Source organism: Felis catus, chromosome B3 (genome assembly GCF_018350175.1).
Source record: "Felis catus isolate Fca126 chromosome B3, F.catus_Fca126_mat1.0, whole genome shotgun sequence".
In the NCBI taxonomy this organism is placed as follows: domain Eukaryota; kingdom Metazoa; phylum Chordata; class Mammalia; order Carnivora; family Felidae; genus Felis; species Felis catus.
In genome coordinates, this window is record NC_058373.1 from 129,897,538 (window position 1) to 129,916,733 (window position 19,196).

At 38.2% G+C, this 19,196-nt stretch overlaps 2 long non-coding RNA genes across 2 annotated transcripts; one reads left to right on the forward strand and one right to left on the reverse strand.

Moving 5' to 3' along the window:
• Positions 1 to 697: 697 nt before the first annotated feature.
• Positions 698 to 5,192, reverse strand: LOC109500963. Its single transcript, XR_006599884.1, has 3 exons — positions 5,059 to 5,192; positions 3,263 to 3,394; positions 698 to 1,661 (listed from the first exon to the last, which is right to left on the reverse strand). It is a non-coding gene; the product is annotated as an uncharacterized LOC109500963 (long non-coding RNA).
• On the forward strand, positions 4,221 to 17,714 carry LOC123386167. The gene is made up of 3 exons (XR_006599885.1): positions 4,221 to 5,347; positions 7,960 to 8,031; positions 17,288 to 17,714. It is a non-coding gene; the product is annotated as an uncharacterized LOC123386167 (long non-coding RNA).
• The last annotated feature ends 1,482 nt before the right edge of the window (positions 17,715 to 19,196 follow it).

The window sequence follows — 19,196 nt, forward strand, 5'->3', positions numbered from 1 at the left end:
TAGTACTCTTTAATTAATAAGAAAATATGTAGAATTTTTGAAGTTGCCTAACTCTTAAAGAAAGAAATAAAGAGAAATTCTCAAATTAACGTATGTCTGATATAGCACCCCAACTTGTATTAATCCCTTTTTAACCACTTTGGTCAATAATGATAGATACAATTAACTGATCTGTTTTTTTATTCAACATATATTAATGGGGTGACTATTTTAGGTCAGATGCTATTCTATGAGTTGGAGACAAGGCTAAAATAAGACTGAAATGGTCCTTGACCTCATGAAGTTTCTTTTGAAAGGGTTAGAGACAAACAGTAAACTTGTAAACAATTTACAGATTGTGAACAGTGTTATAAAGCTCTTATACTGGAGAATAAAATGTGGAGGTTGACATTTAAGTAGAGTCCTGAAGAATGAGAATGAACTAGTTGTGCAAAAACCTCACTAAAAGCAGTTCTACTCAGAAGGAATAGCTGTTGCAAAGCCCTAGGTCAGGAAATATCTTGATGTGTTTAAAGAACATTAAACAAAACAAAACAAAAAATCTTGTACCGAATTGAGCAAGAACAGAAGTGATAAGAAAAGTAAGATAAAAAAATGGTACTGCAGTGATGCCTGGGTGGTTCAGTAGGTTCAGCATCTGACTTCAGCTGAGGACATTATCTCATGGTTTGTGAGTTCAAGCCCGGCATAGGGCTCTGTGCTGACAGCTCAGAACCTGGAACCTGCTTTGGATTCTGTGTCTCTTTCTCCGGCCCTCCTCTGCTGTCATTCTCTCTCTCTCTTAAAAATAAATAAACATTAAGAAATTTTAAAAATGCTAATGCAGATCCTGTAGTGTCTGGTAGAACATAATAAAAGGTCTTAGTTCTATTTTATGTGCCAACTGGAACACCTGAATGTTTTTAAGCAGAAAGAATGATATGATCTGACTTATGTTCTGTAACTATTCATCTGGATGAAATATAGAAAGCTGACTATAGGAAGTGTGGTATAAACATTAGTTTCAACCAAATAGTCCATATTTCATATTTCTTGGAGTTGAGTGGGGCCATGTCACTGGTCGGCTTAGTCGTCAAACCCCCATCAACAGTGCTCCAGCCCTTTACATTTTGTGCCACAGCCGTGGAGGCGGCTGAATATTCCAGACGCTACTCTGTATGGTGGTGGAGTCTCAGTCAGCCTGGGCCCCTAAATGATGATACACAACAGAGTCCCTTGAAAGTCCATAAGAAGCATATAACAGGAGCATGAAAGGAATACTAGTTGGGTTAAGCCACTGCCATTTTGGAATTGTTTGTAACCACGGCATAACCAGACTTATCATGGGTAATACAGAGGGCAATGCGGGAAGAGGAAAACAAGATAAATGTTGTAATACTTCACATGAGAAGCACTGTTATCTTGAATTACTGGCAGTTGCAGAGTACAGAGATCAAACTGAAATGGATTTGAACTGCATTATGTAGGTAAAGCAGACAAAACTGGTGGGCAGATTGGATGTTCTGAGTGTCTTCGAAATGGACAGTCTATTTTATCAATTGTCTGTTGGAACCTGAAACCCATTCTCACACTGATCGTTACTATCACCTCCATAGCAGGAGCTGGAAGCCCAGAAACGCCGTTCTCCAGACTGTCTCAGAGGCAGGGTTCCAGTTTATGCCCTGCAAATGGAAAACTCTTGTTAAAGATTTGATAGGATGAGAAGAATGGACAGTCACCTTGGCTTCAGCTCAGAGGTGTCAAAGCTTTGGAAGATGGCAGGCAGGAGATTTTTGCCAACAGATTCCAGGCATCAGAATGTGAATCGACCCATTTGGTGCCGAGAGCCTTGTTTGGGGTTGACAGTGATTTCTGGAAAGGCAGCAGCAGCAATTTCCCAGATCTTTACTGTCTCCACTCACCCAACAGTTTTATAACCCTCTAATTCTTTGTACTATAATCTCTGCTTAATGGAAATACCTAGAGTTGTTTCTGTTTTGCACACAAGCTATTCATTACCCAGTATAATACAGCATATATATTTTCTAACAAATCACCTTCATAATCAGAGGAAACGAAGGCTCAGAAAGTTAAGGGCATTGTCTAAGATCCTTTCATTATAATTGGTGTAACTGGCCCATAAAGCCAGTTCATAACTTGTGATTCATTACCTGTGCTCTTTCTATTATGGCATGTCTCTCTAAATCTTAATATTCTTCTCCATAAAATGGAATTTTAAACAATTCCCTTGTAATCTTAGAGCCTATGATTGACACTATCACAATTTAGGCATTCTTACTTCAGCAATGAAATTTCTGCTTATAAGGAAATGATACCTACTGGTGCATCTCGGCACATTTTTATTTTCCATCTGATTCTCATTTTAGCATAAAGCTACTAAATCAGATCTCATAATTTGAAACTCTTTGAATTTGCTGGTTTAGCTTACAGGTAAATGATACTATGCAGAACTGCTGTTACAAATCCAATAACACCACAGTGGAAAATGAGAAAATAGACATTATTGAAGAAGTGAGGGAAAAGATTTTAAAGAACTGATTTTTGAATCAAACGCCTTTCATCGCAGACAGGGGGACATTAAGGAAATGCCTAAAGTAAGCAGAATGTTAAAGCTGTAGTTCGTTGGGGATCCCCCCCCCAAAACATATTTTTCTCAAATATCTTGGGAACATATTTCTTTTTTAACTTATCAAAATAAACCAACTTTACTCTTTCTTCTTCAGAGTCAGGAGTGTCCTTTTCATTTAAGACAAGCTTTAGGTATAAATAAAATGGGCAAGCACTTGGTCAGAGAGTTGATTAAGAAAGGTGGAGAGGGGCACCTGGGTGGCGCAGTCGGTTAAGCGTCCGACTTCAGCCAGGTCACGATCTCGCGGTCCGTGGGTTCGAGCCCCGCGTCAGGCTCTGGGCTGATGGCTCGGAGACTGGAGCCTGTTTCCGATTCTGTGTCTCCCTCTCTCTCTGCCCCTCCCCCGTTCATGCTCTGTCTCTCTCTGTCCCAAAAATAAATAAACATTGAAAAAAAAAATTTAAAAAAGAAAGGTGGAGAGAAGCAGACACACATGCACTCAGGACACGTAAGTACACATACAGAGGGAAATAAACCATGTTTTAGGTTTTGCTTAGTGGCAGCCCCAGAAGAACTGAAAGGTCCTAAAAATCAGGTGAGATTATTTAACTATAGTCCTATTATTTATACTATATGCAGCATATTAATCTGCTCAGGCTACCAGAACAAAATACTGCAGACTGAGTAGCTTACACGACAATTTATTTCTCCAGTTCTGGAAGCTGGAAGTCCAAGGTCAAGGTGCCAGCAGCGTCGGTGCCAGTGAGGCTTCTCTTCCTGGCTTGAGATGGTCACCTTTCCACTGTGTCCTGCATGGTATTCCCTCTGTGCATGCAGAGACGAAGACATCTTTGGTGTTTCTGCCTTTTCTTATGAGTCGTATTGAATCAGAGCCCTGACTTTATGACTGCATGTAACCTGCACTGACTCCTTAAAGGCTCTTTCTCCAAATATGGACATGTTGGGGGTTAGGGTTCCAACATGTGAATTTGGGGGGGGATGTAATTCAGTCCAAAGCATGCATATATATACATATTCATTTCTATACACATTTGTTGAATCCTTGTTATGTATCTATAAGTGTATATACATGTGTATATATATGTATGTATATATATGTATATGTATATATATGTATATATATATTTGCTGAATATTTGCTGGATATGTAACAAGGATTTGCTGAATCCTTGTTTTATATATGTATGTATATATACATTACATATATGTATATGTATGTATACATATGTATGTATACATATATAATATATATGTATTATATATTATATATAATAATATATTACATATATTGCATATTATATATGCGATATATACATATTATATATATTACATATTATATATGTAATACATATATATATTATATATGTATATATAATATATATGTATATGTATATATGTAATACATATATATACATATACATATATTACATATATATTACATATTACATATACATACATATACATGCACATACATATATATTACTTACATATATGTATATGTGCATTACATATATGTATATGTATGTATACATATACATATATATTATGTATACATATACATATATATATATATATATATATATATAAAAAACAAGGATCCAGCAAATGTGTATAGAAATTAATTTGGGACTAATACATTATAGATGGCAATTATGATTTATATCATCACGTCAATTTCCAATGGAAAAACTTCCAATCTCCATTAAAAAATATTTCCATAAAATACAGGCTTCAGTTACAAAGTCAAGGGCTCAGAAAAGAGATGCTATCTTTATACTTTAACAAACTTGGTCAATATTTTTCCTTATAGTTTTATTCACAGAATTTGTGAATGAGGCTAGTATGTGATTTTCATCTTCTGTTAGGTCCATTCTCATTGTTCACTTTAAATATAATGTATTTTTTAAAAGGCAATAGCATTGACATTCAAGGCCCCTGCTCTCTGGAGAAAAGAGGCACTTCTAAGTTTAGAAGGGAGAGGCCCCAAGAAAGGATAAAAGCCTGGCTCAGTCTATGTGAAATGAAAATGTTCTGTCAATAATAATCAATTTAAAAAACGGCACCACATACTGAGGAAAAAGAGCTGACCACACTTGAAAGACTGAAAATGCAGAAAATTAACCAGGGAGGAAACAGAAAAATATTTCTCCTTCGTAATAGTCTAGAAGACACAGTTTATATCCTATTTCTCGCTTGAAATACGAATTCAAAATGCAAGCAGCTCGTCAGTGAAAGCGATACTCTCCTATATTGTCACAGTGGCTGCAAATCAGAGCTCTGACTTTGGAAAATACGATGAGAAAATATATCAGGGCTTTAAAGTTTCACCCCCATCGATCAGGTTGTGCTAATTCTGAGAAGAAATTAGAAGTAAAACTATAAATACTGTGTCAAAGCCTGAATCGTGATCCCCCCCCCCCTCAAAGATATCACGTCCCGATGGCAGGAACTCGTAATCATTGCCTTACGTGGTAAAGATTTTGCAGCTGTGAGCAAGGGATCATGAGATCGGGGGATCATCTGGGAAAGTCCAGCAGGTCCCACGCCTGCTCATAAGCGTCTTTCTGAGAGGGCGGCAGAGGGAGACACGCACCACGCACGTACGTACGTACGTACGTGCATGCACACGCACGCACACCCGGAAGTGATGCGGCGTCAGGACAGGGAGGGATTTAAAGGTGTTCGCCGTGAAACCCAGTGATGGGACAATCCCCCGGGAATGCTGGCTGGCAGACAGCACGAGCTGGGAGAGGGAAGGTATGGATCCTCTCTCGGAACCTTCAGATGGAGCTCTTCTCTGCCAGCACCTCCGTTCTGGCCCAGTGATACTGCTTTTGGATCTCTGACCCCCAGAACAGTGAGAGGATAAATGTCTATTGTTTGCAGCCAACAAGGTTGTGGTACTTTGTTACACAGAAAGCTAGTACATGCGGATAAAACAAACAAACAAACAAACAAACAAACAAACAAACAAAAAACTTTGTTTCAGTGTCATTTATAAAAGTAAGAAAAAAAATCAAGCAGTTCCAATTCAAAAAGTATGGATATGATTAAATTAGCCATGGTACATTTATGCAATTGGATATTATTCTGTTTTTTAAGTGTTTATTTATTTTGAGAGAGGGAGAGAGAGAGAGAGAGAGAGAGAGAGAGAGAGAGAGAGAGAGAAAATGTGAGTGGGGGAGGGGCAAAAGAGGGCGGAGGGGAGAATCCTAGGCAGGGCTTGAACTTACCATGAGATCATGACCTGAGCTCAAATCCAAAGTCAGGCGCTTAACCGACTGAGCCACCCAGGCGCCCCTGGGATATTGTTCTACTTTTAAGAGAAATATATGTAATTTTAGATAAAATGTCAATGAAGTTTCCAAAATTAGTCATAAAATGGGCAAAAAGTTATGTAATCGTTATCATGTCTAAAAAACAAATAAAACACCTTTTATTTTTGATTGATTGAGCTCTTAACAAGGTGGAAATTAACCATGGGCTAGTATGACCCCCTCTGACTTAATCCTGGGGATACCGCAGAAATTAAAGGAAAGTGCACGAGTCTGCAAATCGTTGAGAAAAGCACGGGGTAAGGGAAATGTCAAGTAAGTGACACTTGTCGCCTACCGCCAGGAGCAGCAGTTCCAGGATGGCAACCCACTGTGTGCATGGTTCACAGGTGTCAGGGATGTCAGGAAAGGTACGACTCACGCAGGGCACTGGATGGAACAATGCTTTACTCACATAGAGCAAGATAGAGTATGATCAGTGTCAGGGGTGAGCAGAGGTCACTGATGGCCAGTGGGTCTCATCCCACAGCCACAGCAGGGAGATGGTCTTCACATACTCTTCTACTGCATGTGAAGGATCATGTTCCCGCCCTGCCAGGAGCAGATAAAGCAGCGAGTTGGACAGCGAGGTGTCATATGATGCACACACCTAAGCAGAACAAAGAAAGGCGAGCCCAGAACAGAAGAAGGTATTTCCAAACAAGGTCACATGCACAGCACGGGGGATGAGGGCTCCCTATTTCCCTATAAGGAAATGTTCTCCTCTATTCTTCTCAGCTCTGTAGCTAACAACCATGCATATTGATAGATTTAGACAGAAATGTTTTGATATCCGCAATGGCCTTTGAAATGATCTCAACATATGATAGTTTAATGGATGGATAGAAGAATGAATAGATGGACAGAAAGTACTAATGGCTGAGTCTAAATAACAGATGTAAGGATGCTCAGTGTAAAATTCTTAACAACTTTGCTCTAAGTATCGTTTGAAATCCTTTACAATTAAATGTTGAGTGAGAAAAGTAGGAAAGAGAATACATTTTGAGCCGCAGTTTTATTTATGTATACGGTTGACCCTTGAACAAGGTAGAGGGAGGGGTTCGTTGAAAATTCACATATGACTTTTGACTCCCCGATTACTTAACTACTAATAGCCTATTGGTGACTGGAAGCTTTACTGACAACGTAAATGGTTGATTAACGCATACTTGGTATGTTATGTGTATTATTAGAATAAGGTAAACTAGACAAAAGAAATGTCATTAGGAAAATCTTAAAGAAGAGAAAATATATTTACAGTATTTGTCAAAAAAATAATCTGTGTATAAGTGGACATGTGTGGTTCAAACTGCTGTTGTTCAAGGATCAGCTGTATTAAAAACACACACACAAAAAACATGTCCTATTATGCTGCAATATGAAAGAACTTATGTGAAACAACAGAGGTGAGTGGAGATGATACGTGGAAAAAACATGGATTTGTTTATAAAGATTGTAGATGACGAAGGCCAAAGAACTGAGGAGTGTAATTGGGTCAGCTCTCTGTGCTGAGGTCCCAAATAACAAATATTGTTTTGAAAGCCAGTGAGAGAGAATGATGTGTAAAGCAGACATCACATGCTCCCTTGCATATTATGTAACCAAGTCACATGTGAGAAAGGGTGGTTGATCCACACTAGTTGGACGTAAAGTGACTGTCTGCATTTTGTTATCAACTCTTATATTCCAGGAACCAGCCATCTCCATAATGATTCACTTCTGGGTCTACATGAAAATATTGAAATCTCTTTGTATGTTCCATATTAAATAGTATTACAAAATGACATGTGGCTCCTCTGAGGAAGCCAGAATACCAGTATTTAGTCCTGACATTGTTGTGTGACTTTTGTACGGTAGCTTTAACACCTGGTTCTGAAATGGCCTCGTGTGTCGATAGGACTGTATACTTTCTCAAAATCTTTTTTCTAGCTGCATCATTTTCTGGGGAGATGTTAGAATGGAGTAGGCACCAAAGCTCTGAAGTCAGGTGGTTTCTAATTCCAATTCTGCAACACGCTGGTGATATAACCATGGGCACGTTTCTTGATTTCACAGAGCGTGTTTCCTCATCTGTAAAATGGAAAGAAATCAGGCCAGAATCAATGTGAGGATAAAATAACAAAACAGGTAAGGCACGTGGCATTAGATTCCTTATATAATACATTGTCAACAGTTGCTTTTGCTGATAAAAATTTCAATCTGGTTTTCCTTTGTGAATAGTTTTCCCAGATCATCAAACACTCATATTAGCCTTTTAACTTAGGCCTGATTTGAACACGCCTTGGAGATACTCGCTAAGTACTTGGTATTAGCAGTTCATTAGACATAATTTTTCTCCTGCTCCATATAAGTGGAACCCTTGTTCTGATTCACCTGACAGATGCTGAACTCCCAAAGAGAAGCTTGTTAAACATCCAGCCAACTTGAGAGCATTTTTTTTTTTTAGTCCAACTGCAAATGTACCAACCAAATAAGCATTTGTTTAACAAGGAACTCAAAGCATTTGTTAGTAGTTACTGTCACCGGAGTCCTGGAACAGTCTTTCTGCCAAAACTAACTCAGTCTGTCCCAAACTCCTGCTCAATCCTCCCACGCTTCCTTTGCCCTTATTTTTTTTTTCTTTAACATTTTTCTTAATTTAGCTTTAAATGCAAGAACCGTTTTATCAATGGTGAGCTTTATGTAGTTTTTTTATTTTTCCCTCCCCCCCACCCCCTCTCCTGGTGTTGGTGGAGTGCTGACTGGAAACTGACAGCTAGGTGGTGGAAGCCAAAACTTTTTTGTTATATTTTAGATTCTGTTATTAAGTAGCTAAGTAGACCTTAGTCTATCACTCATCCTATGTGGGTTTAAAGATCTCTATACCCATCTTTGAACAGCAGGTCCATTGTGATCATGCCCTGAAAAAAGAGTCTTTGTTTCTGAACTGACACTTTTGTGCAAAATATAGGGGTCATATTCATATCCATTTCTCCCTGCCCTTGCAGCTTTGTAAGTCACAGTTGATGAAGGCACAACATTCTGTGATCTGATGTAATTCACCATGAAACCGCTATCCATTTTTGACACTTAAGCTCTGCTTGCCAATTTGCAAGTCGGCTTACAGACTGTCCAACCGTGGGGTCAAGCAATTATTCTATGGGCCATTGTGAATTCTCTGATGTGGTTGCTCTCTATGTGATTTGATTAAGAGGGTGGCCTGAGGCCATATACATACACTTCTTAGCAATGAACAATTAGGTAGAGAAGGTTTGAGCATAAATGCTGTGATTTTAAGGACCTGGGACAGTCTTTCTGCCCTTGTCTTTCTACCTCTCTAAATGTTGATACTCCAAATCAGGTTAACAGGTAGAAAAAAGTATTTCATTCCATGGTTAGAGGTTAGTATTTAAAAGCAAATGCCTGGGGTTAACTGGTACCATTTAGCTGTTATTTCTTGTGCGGGGTTGGATACTGTCTCTCTCTCGCGCACGCGCGCTCTCTCTCTCTCTCTCTCTCTCTCTCTCTCTCTCACACACACACACACACACACACACACACACACACACAGCTAAATCATATCACTTCTGGGACCTCAGAACATCACTTTATTTGGAAATAGGTTAATTGAAGTTGTAATTAAGTAAGATGAGATCATACTGAGATAAAGTGGACCCTTAATCCAGTATGACTGGTGTCCTTTTAAGAAGAGATACAGAAGCATATAGGGAAAATGCCATGTGACAACAGAGATAGCATTATGGGCAACAATTGAAGCTAAGAGAAAGACATGGAAAAGAGTCTCCCCTGAAGGCTTCAGTCAGGGCGAGGCCATACTGACACCTTGATTTAGGACTTCTGGCCCCCAGAACTGGGAGACAGTACACTTCTGTTGTTTTAAATTCACCTTGTGGTGATTTCTTACAGTAGCCCTAATATGCTAATGCAGTATTTTATGTATTGGAAGGAGTAACATAAGTACCCTGAACCCTAAGGTGAAGGAGCATAGGAAAATAGATGAGCATAGTCAAAAGTAGCCCTTTATCCCATTACTTCGTAGCTTACCAAAACCTTTTAGAACTGGAGACATTGTCCATGCAAATTCTAAGAATGAGATCCAGGCTTTCCCCTTCCTTACCTTTCTATCATCTCTGCTTCTTCCCCCTTTTCGTGTGGACTCCAAAACCTTTGTCCATACATTGTTAAGGTCCTTATATGCCATATTTTTGAAACTACTTAATTTCTGTCTCTGTAGTTCTTTGAGCTATCAAAAATAATTTTTCCTATGGTCTCATTGATTAGCGAAATCCTGCAAAACAAAATAATACCTCTCTTCATAAATTGCCTTTCTTCAGTCATTGGCTATAAAAGGACAGCTGAAGTTACCATACATGTGACATTTTGAAGAAACCATTGTTAGTGGCCCTTTTGATGTAGACAGTTTTAGAAACCTAAAAATTAAAGCTTTGCTTAATTGGTCTTTAAGATATCTCAATTTGCACAGCATGTAAGCTCATCTCTATCCTGAATCTTCTCCGCATCCTGATTTCCCTTAACCAGAGGTGATCCTCAGCGAGACAGTAAAATGGGATTGGACTCAGGATGTTAGGGATGATGCTCCTGTTGGGTGTCCGTCAGGGATACAGTCAGACAGATTCCGAGATCAGATAAGGCATCAGAGATGAGATGAGGCGAAAGAACATCGGCCCTGTGTTTCGGCTTTGCATACTTTGAAGTATTCTCATCAAGCACACAGATTATATTCTCTTTGTTAACACAAGCGCGCTGTTCTTTAATGGGGAGGAAAAAAAGAAGGTTTTCATTTCATGTAAAAAAAAAAAGCCTTATTCTTCCCATCTTACTTGATGTATACTATTCAAGTTTTTGTTTGTTTGTTTTCCTTTCTATTTATTTGGCCTGTGTTTTCAAGTTACTATATATTCTTTGTTCTTTTATTTACTAACTTCCTTTTCTGATAATTCAAAGCAAGCACACGTTTGAAAACAGACGCCTTCTATCCCTTTTAGTAAAAATGTTGTGTTGTTCCTCCTATTGGTCTCTCTCTCCTCATTAACATAAAACTTTAAGATATTTTTACTTGCCCCATCTTCCCTTCCCACTCCTCAGCCCCTATGTGTTGAAATGATCTAAACCATATGAAATTACCAATATCTGGGCTTTTTAAAAACTGGAAATTGTGTATGGATTAACATGTATTTATGTTCTGGTCCCATAGGAAGTATTCCTTCATAGCTCATTTATTCTCCATCCTGCCCTGTATTGAGCTCTTTGTCCCTAATGATATTTTGGATAATTAGAGTTCATTCTTAAATATTTTCTTCACATCGGATGTGTGGGTCATACATTGCATGAATCTTGATAAGTACTGTATTTTCTTCCACCCTGGCAGGTAAATGATACCTTGGTTTGATGTCTGGGTGATAGTTCTTGGGTTTTTGTTGTTGTTGTTTGTTTGTTTGTTTGTTTTGTTTTCCTTCAGACTTTCTCTAGAAGATTTTTAAATTATTTTATTTTGTTTTGTTTTTAATTATTGAAATTTAGAAAATGTATAGGGATCTACATAGAGCTTTGTGGGTTTTTTTTGTTTGTTTTTGCATTTTTGAAATGAAAAAGACCTTCTAATCAATGTGTTCCATTTCCAGTTTAGATTTTTTCCCCCACATTTGTTTGGGAATAACCTGTCTTCAGTTTATCCTGTTTTCTCCCCCTTCTATTTCTGGTTCAGTTCCAATTCATTGGAGGTCCCCTATGTCTGTCTTCTTAGTCTTTTGCTTTTTACTCCATGATTTCTATCTTGTTTTAAATTTTGGATTTGTTACAAGTTATATATATCCACACATATATACACACACGCATACACATATATGTACATAATTTGATATTTTATATTATTTGATATTATATATATAATATTTGATATTATATATTATATATATAATTTGATATTCCAAGCCACCAGTAGATCTTAAACTGAGTGCTTTCCATTCTGTTTATCTACTTAATTCTATATTTTAAAAATACTGTGCATTTAGCTTCAGAAAGACTTTTTGGAGTTATAATGGAACCACTTTATTTTCCTTTTGTAATGTTCTTTTTTGTTTCTATTGTTGTTTTGTCGTGTGTACCTTAAATAGTTTATTTTTGCCACAGAGAACAGATTCTTTTTAACTCTTGCTAAATTGTCATCTCTCCTGCTGCTGGATCCCCATAGCAACATTTAAATGCTCTTTCACTGCCTCCTTGAGGATCAGCCATGCTTGCCACCTTTCGGGGGAAGGAAGGTGACCCTGGGCCAACGTTGGACAACCTCGACTTGAGTTCCCAGGTCTCTTGACTTGAGGAACCAGGAAGGGCTTGTCTGTGTCTCAGTTCCAAGCAATAGTGCTATCAACATCGGTCTACCTGACATGTTTCCCTACAACTTCTAAAGGCAGGGATGCCAGTGGCTTCTCCACCATGGGGTGGTCATTCCTTTCCTATAGGAGTTTACAAATCCCAAGAAGCCAAGCTCTTTCTGGGATCCACCCTCTTATATTTGCGTCAATGTTCTCTGGCAAAAGTCCTCAAACTCTCTTCCTGTGCAGTGAAGGAAAGTCTTACATTAACTCTCTGGTCTGAACACTAGCCAGTGCCATGTTCTATTCAAAGTCTCCCAGCCTTGTCTGCCCAGCCTTTCCAGCATCTACGTGGCAGGACAGAGAACCGATGGTTGGAGAGGAATTAGGAATGGGGGCTGCAGGGAAAAGGTCAAGTCCCTGATTTTTTTTAGAATTCATGCTATTGTTTTTGTACCAAATGTTTCTGACATGTAAACCCATTTAATTGACCACTCTCCAATATATTTTCTTAGGTAAGGGACTAATTATTAGTACAAATATATTTCCCTGTGCTACATGGTTGCCTCTCTGAGGACAGAAACAAACTAATTCTTTTCTTTTTTTTTCTTGTATGTATCGTGGTCAAGTGACCATTATGAGTTTAATCCAGATGTTTAATAAATACTGTTTGATTTGATAAGATCATTTTATAATACCAGAAAAGACATCCGTGCAAAGTTAAAAGGGCATTAAAAGAAGAATGTTGCTTCTGTATTGTTTGGACATTTTACAATAAGCATGTTTTACTTACTTTTACTTAAAAAGACACACACACAAAATAGTAAAAGCTATGACCAAAGCTTTTCAAGTTCAATTCACTAGATTTGTGTATATTTAACATTCTAGACCTTAAATTACACTGAACATGTGTAGAGTGAAGGAAGGAAAGAGAAGGAAAGAAGGGAGGGAGGGAAGAAGGGAGAGGAGGGGGTGGGGAGAAGATGCTACAGATAAATTAATTTCCTCTGATTTGGTTTATGATATAACTACAAACAAGAAATTCATTTTTGGAATATTTGTACGACCCAGTCACAACAGCATATTTAAATGAAATGTCTTATAATTTGAATTATTTGGAAATTTATTGAAAATCATAAGTTCACTTGTTCTCATGGAAATATTAGCCAAAAAAGCATCTGTAGTGCATCCATAAAATAAGTCGTCCTCACCTACTTTAGTCTTGAGTAAATAGTAAGCATCTCTAATTGACTGAATCTTGATTGTGTAATAGTTTTTATGATTCAGGAGTGACATATACTGCAAATTATATAGACCAGTTGAACAGTTACACGTCCTGGCTACATGATGTGGGTTTGAAGAGACAGTCTATTATTGAAAGTAAAGTTGAAATGGAGAATTCTAACAATTCTAAGAATCCCAAGCAATTCTTTTCTAGTTTGAGTTATAATTTCTGTGTTTTGCTAATGGTCAAACATAAGGCTTTGAATGGAGCGGGGTGCAGCCTTTCACTTAAAGAATCTGTCAGAGGAGCGCCTGGGTGGCTCAGTCAGTTAAGCGTCAGATTCTTGGTTTCTTCTCAGGTATGATCTCACGGTTCCTGAGATTGACATCCCCATTAGGCACCACACTGACAGCGTAGTGCCTGCTTGGGATTCTCTCTATATATCCCTCTCTCTCTGCCCCTCTCTCCTCTCTCTCTCTCACTCTCTCTCTCAAAATAAATAAACTTAAAAAGTGGAGGTGGGGTGTGCCTGGGTAGCTCAGTAGGTTGAGTGTCTGACTCTTGATTTCAGCTTAGGTCGTGATGTTACGGTCCATAAGATCCAGTCCTGGGTTGATTCTACTCTCACAGCATGGAGCCTGCTTGGGATTCTGTCTCTTTCCCTCTCTCCCTGCCCCTCCCCCATTTGTGTGCTCACTTCCTCCTTCTCTCTCTCTCTAAGTAAACAACAACAAAAAAAGAATCTCTCAGAGCATGTAGGTGCTCTGTGATAGGAACCTTAGATAAAGGTAGCTATTTGTCTCTTTATATTAGAATAGAGGTGGAAGTAAATGGGTTTTTCCTCTGTTGACTCTGACTGTTTGAATCTCCTTTCTAAATATGAAGACTGTATTCACAAGATATTGAGGTTGGGTTTGACACAGTGTCTAGAAGACATTATCTGTATTCATGCTGGATCTTATACAAGACCCCATCAGAAGGAGCCCATGCCAAGCTAGAACTGCTATAAAATGTTTATTTTTCCATGCTTGTAAGAGAAAAAATACCAGTGATTATGACTTCTAATGTCTCCATAGCGTTTAGTCTGATCTCAGAATAAGGAAGCTATAAGAACAATGAGAATGTAAAGCTTTGTCTTATTTCAATTTCCCCCAGTGACACATATTTGGCTGGAGATAACATTTCACAGACATTTTTGTCTCCTGACATCATTTTATCTTTCCATACTTATTTTTAATAAAGTAGAAAACTCTAAGGTTTCTGTTATTAAATTTATTTATTTTTTAATTTTTAAAATATTTATTTATTTTTGAGAGACAGAGACAGAGTGTGAGCAGAGTAGGGGTGGAGAGAGAGGGAGGCACAGAATCCAAAGCAGGCTCCAGGCTCTGAGCTGTCAGCACAGAGCCCGACATGGGGCTTGAACTTACGAACCGTGAGATCATGACCTGAGCTGAAGTTGGCCGCTTAACCTACTGAGCCACCCAGGCACCCCTAAGATTTCTGTTATTAAAGTGATCATTATGTTTTAGTTTAGATATTAGCTAAGAAATGCTGAGAGCCCTGTTTCTTGTGTACACAAGTATTACTTAACTGTAAATTTGTTAGCATTTTTCATTAGTACAGATGTCAGTGCTTTCAGTGACACGTGTTAGTATGTGTGGTGTGTATGTGTTTTAACCATATCTATGTTCATGTGGGTGGTTGTGAGGGAATAGGTTCCCAGGGGTTGTGACTAAAAGTGACGGGTAATTCACTGTGATAACTTGAAGGAGGTCATTGAGGGGATATGACTACCAGTTGACCGCGAGCTGGACCTGGGCAGTCAGAAGCTCATCACCCCCTTCCCGCTTCGTTAGAATGTACGCTCTGCCCGTTGTTCACAGTGTGAACTATTTTTAAAAACACTGCCTTGAGAGAGCAATGTTATGTTGAGATCATCCGAACAGTATATACGACTGAACCCATATAAGGCCTCTGTATAAGCTTTTAAGATTTATAAACCCACCAGGGCAGGTGCAGAAATTTACTCATCTTACAAGTAGACAAACATCCCTCCCCCAAGACATGTTTCATGCATAAATCCCCTTGCTTATTAAATGTGCTACCTATCCGTAGTAGCCTCTTTCTTCGATGCCTCCTTGCTCGGCGTATGGAGCCAATTTACAAACCGACAGCAATGTAGTTAAATATTGAAGTTTATCAGAATGTTTTCCTCCCATGTGATCAATTAGCATTTACCATTTTACTGTATAGAATAGACCATTAAAACTTGCCTACTGCTCGGGTGCCTGGGTGGCCCAGCTGGTTGAGCGTCTGACTTTGGCTCAGGTCATGATCCCACGGTCCATGGATTCGAGCCTCATATCGGGCTCTGTGCTAACAGCTTGGAGCCTGGAGCCTGCTTCAGATTGTGTCTCCCTCTCCCTCTTCCCCTCCCCCACTTATGCTCACTCTCTCTCTCTCAAAAATAAAAATAAACATTAATTATTTTTTAATAAATTGTCTAATGCTATAAGAATTTTGATCTAATTAATTAATAATTCACTAATTTAGTATACATACATTCAGAAAAAAAGCAACTTGAAAGGTGTTTTCTTAGATACTTTTTATACATAATGCCTTTAGATCTAGCTATTCAGTTTATTAACAAACAGCATGTTTGAAATGCTGTACCTAAAATTAGAGTCCATAGAATTAATGGAAGTTTTGCAAAGTCTTGAACAAAGTTGGCCCTGCCATTTTCTGGGAGGTATAGTCTTTCTGATCTGAGATCTGAAACCCCACCAGGATAAAATGAGTACTAAATTGTTTTCAAAACCTAAAAATATAAAATAATTGAATTACTGGTTGTGTAGCATTCTTTGCTGATAAAAGTAAATAAATAATGATAAAAGTACAGGATATTTGACAGACAAAAGTCTGTCTATATAGGAGGAAAAACAGTTACAGCTAATTGTTAAGATGTAACCTAGGCCAAGTCTCTGCAACATTTCCAATATGCAGAGAGATAATAAAAATTATGAATAGTTTTTCTTCTATATCCAAATAAAGATAAAAATAGTAAGTTGGAATAAATTGAAATGGAATATAATAAAATAAAACATAAAGACTTAGTTCAGCTTTCTCTTGGTTCTTGACTTGTCCTTTATCTATTCTGAAGAAAGTATCACAGACACAGGTTTAACTCTAGAATGTTAGTGGAACGATAAGCACAGAATCTCTGCCTGTTTTTCCAAGAAGTTCAGATGTAATTGCATCTGCTGGTAATAGGAAGGGGTGCCATGTGTTTTTCTCCTCCTCCCTCTCTCTGTCTCCCCTTCCTCCCTCCCTCCCTTCCTTCCTTCCTTCCTTCCTTCATTTTTTCTTTCCTTATGTTTTCATTCCATTAGTCTAGAATCCTAAAAAATATATATATATATATATGACTTTATTTATTTTTACATCAAATTTGGAATACTCTAAGGGGTCTTATTTTAAAATCTGCAGTCTTCCTATAGAACTCTTATAGATACTGTCATGGCCTCATAAAGAATCTAAAAAGGGGAAATTAACAATCTTTTCAGAGATTATCTCCTGCTTGCTCTCTTTATCATTCTTTTCTGCAACATCCTTACCCACCTTCATCACTGTCTTCTGAGGCCTAGAAAACTCCTCCCTCCCCTAGGAAGTACTATGTTCAGTTCTCTGAACCTAAAAGTAATCTCTCCTCTTATCTAACAGAGAATTTATCTATATTTTTAAAACTTTTATCTCTTACCATTTTTGTTTGTTTACTTTTATTGTTATACATGTGCTTGCTTTATTTCTCCTCTTAAATTAGGGCTCATAGATTTAAATGCCATAAGGTGCCAGGCTGAAAATGAATGAGGAACCTAGTATGGACAATCTGGAGTAGTGACGATGGTAGAAACTCAAGAAGGCAAACTCAACCTAAGTGGAAGCATACTAAAATGCTGTCCTAACACAACTCTGCCAGATCCTGGTCCCAGCCTGCAAGCTACTGAAACACATGGACTCTTCTGTACCATAATAGACTCAATGTGTTGCTCAACTTTACATTAAACATAGCTAAACATTAGTATGCTGATCAACCAATGTGTCAATTGTCTGAATTAGCAAAGGACTGTTGTCTCAGGTATGTCTCTTTCCTTAGGTTCGACCACATTATTTGTCCCATACTTTCATTCTTGGTTCATAGGACTGTCTTCCCCAAGTTGAGTGTGAGCTTCTTTAAGAGGGAAGCAAGGGCGGGGGGGGGGGTGTGTGCCTGGGTGACTCAATTGGTTAAGTGTCTGACTCTAGATTTCAGCTCAGGTGATGATCTCACTGGTTGTAAGATCAAGCCCTGTGATGGCTCTACACTGGTGACATGAAGCCTGCTTGGGATTTTTTCTCTCTCTCTATCCCTCTCTCTCTGCTTCTCTGCTTGCGCTCGCTCTCTCTCTCTCTCTCTCTCTCTCTCTCTCTCTCTCACAATAAATTTTAAAAAAAGAGGTAAGGGAGAAAATCAAGACATAGTGATGTTTGTTTCCCCAGTGTGGTGTCTGCTCTAGAAGAGTCTGCTAGGGAGTCATAAGCATTTGGTGATTGCCTAAGAGAATGAAGACAGAATTCAGGTAGTAGGGCTATCAGGACGTAGAACTGTTAGGTGGCATCATTTGTGAGCCTCTACTCTATGCATGATCTTGTACTAGATAGTAGGAAAATACAGACTTGAGCCTTGAACAACATGGGTTTGAACTACATGTACATACACTCACACACACACACGCACACACACACACATTCATACCCATTTATATTTATGTACAAATACTATGGAATACTGTAAATGCTTTTTCTCTTATGATTTTCTTGATAACATTTTCTTTTCTCTAACTTACTTTATTATAAGTACATAATTTATATCATGTAGAAAATATGTGCTCATCAACTGTTTATGTTAGTATTAGGGCTTTCGATCAACAGTAGGCTATTAGTAAAGTTCTGGTGGAGTCAAAAGTGATAGATTGTCAACTGTGTGAAGTCTTGAAGCCCCTGACCCCTATGTTGTTCCAGGGCCAAATGTACAGAGATAGATGTTTCTAGCATTTTCTTTATACAGGTCAGAATATATTAAAAGATAGGATGAAAAATGAATAGTATTTATCAAATTTTGATTTTTTTTCATTTACTGTTTGCATGTATTTTTAAGTGAGTGACTTTATCTATGTAGGCCGATGCCTCTTTATCTTCTATGAATAAAAATTTGGCGGGGTGAAGAGGTAGGGGGCTAAATAATATCTAAAGTCCTTTTTAGCCTGGAAGCCCCGAGAATCATTGCAGTATGGTTTTGGGAACGTGTGAAAAACAAAAACAAAATCAAAAAACCATGATTTGTGCCCAGAAGAATAGTTATGAACGTAAATGCAGATGTTTCTGTGTTATTTTTTTGCCTTTTATTTTGAAATAAGTTCAAACTTATAAAAAAATATCCAAAACAATACAAAATTCTTCCTTATACTGTTTACCCATATTCTCCAAATGTACCAGTTTATCACATTTGCTTTCTCTCTCTCTCTCTCTCTCTCTTCTCCCTCTCTCTCTCTCTGTTTCTGTCCCTCCATCCCTCCACTTCCTTTTGGAAGTGCCTTTCTGTCTTTGTTTTAAAGGTCTTGTGACTTTGAAGACCACAAGCCGGTTATTCTGTACAGAGTCCCTCACTTCAGGGTTGTCTGATATTAGTTCAG